Source organism: Vicia villosa, linkage group LG1 (genome assembly GCF_029867415.1).
Source record: "Vicia villosa cultivar HV-30 ecotype Madison, WI linkage group LG1, Vvil1.0, whole genome shotgun sequence".
In the NCBI taxonomy this organism is placed as follows: Eukaryota; Viridiplantae; Streptophyta; class Magnoliopsida; order Fabales; family Fabaceae; genus Vicia; species Vicia villosa.
The window spans coordinates 152,475,814-152,477,328 of NC_081180.1; positions in this window are offsets into that span (position 1 = coordinate 152,475,814).

The following is a 1,515-nucleotide window of genomic DNA, read 5'->3' on the forward strand; positions in this document are numbered from 1 at the left end:
TGTTAAGAGATGAATTATTCCCGGTGAAACTTCTCTTAACCCATTGACCTTGTATTTTAAAGCTTGGTCCTTCTTTGATTTGTTTTAAAATTTGTTAAGTATTTTAAAGCTTAACCTTTTAAAACTTATTAGGTATTTTAAAGCCTAATCCATTTTCAACTTGTTAAGCATTTTAAAGCTTAACCCTTTTTAACTTATTAGGTATTTTAAAGCCTAATCTTCTTTTAAACTTGTTAAGTATTTTAAAGCTTATCCCTCCTTTTAAAAACTTTGTGAGTATTTTAAAGCTCACACCCAAAAATATTTTGGCCACTTTAGCCCCCCTTTTTCCCTTTTTCTTAAAAAAAAAAAAGAGGAACTACAAAAGCTCTGACTTCCCTATTGCACTTAAGGGGTATGTAGGCCTAAGATGCGATATCTTATCGAGCTCACTTTCAAAACCTTCTCTTCTCATCCCCACCCTCTATTTCAAACAAGTTTTTCACATAGGATTTTCACATAGGATTTTCATAAAAAAAGGTATTTATAAACAAAAGATAATAACACAAAAACAAAGAGGTTCCCATGGAGTACCATGGATATAAGGGGTGCTTAAAACCTTCCTCTTGTATAACAAACCCTCCGTAGGCAGAACTCTGATAAGTTTATTAGTTTTGATTTTAAAAACTTCTGTGGGTTTTATTCTCCCTTTCATCCATGACTTTAGTCTCACCAATTTCACCGCTACAAAAAAAGTGGCGACTCTGCTGGGGATACTGATCAAACTATTGGTGTATCTTTGGAAGGGTTGACCCAATCTTTGTTTTTGTTATTATCTTCTTTTCTTATTATCTTTGATTCTACTCTTATTACCAAGGTTTAAAAAACAAAGAGTTTGGTTAAGCTTTAACAATACAAAACCATTTTAAAAGACAAGGTAAAAAGCTTTAACAATACTTTAAACACAAGATAAAGAGAATAGGGAAAAGAGTTTGAATACCTTGACAATTTTAGTCAAAAATATTCTCATCCTTTTGGACAAAAACAAACAATCTTAAGGATTCAACAATGGATACCTCAAGTGTGTGTGTGATATCATGTGACACAAGAACAAACAAGTGAGTATGATAATCAATAAGTAAGAGAGGTGGATGTATCTAAACCCTTGGATTCAAACTCATCTATGAATGATGAATGATTGATATGACAAATAAACATAGGGTTAGATAAGAAATACATAAGAGAAATTAACAATATAATGGTTAAAATATCAATTAAGTACAAAACATGGATTAAATAAACATGTACAAGATAACAAATTTAATTAATAGTGGATAAACAAAGATCAACATGTTTTTTTTTTGGGTTAGGGTTTTAATCCTAGGGTTTTTGAATTAGGGTTTTAAATTAGGGTTTAAACATAAACTCCTAAACCTAATTAATTTTAATCGTTAAATACCAATTTCTTTAAGAGAAATGGTCTAACGGTTCATGAAAAAAGTCAAAGACATTTTATTCTAACTCTAAACACATATG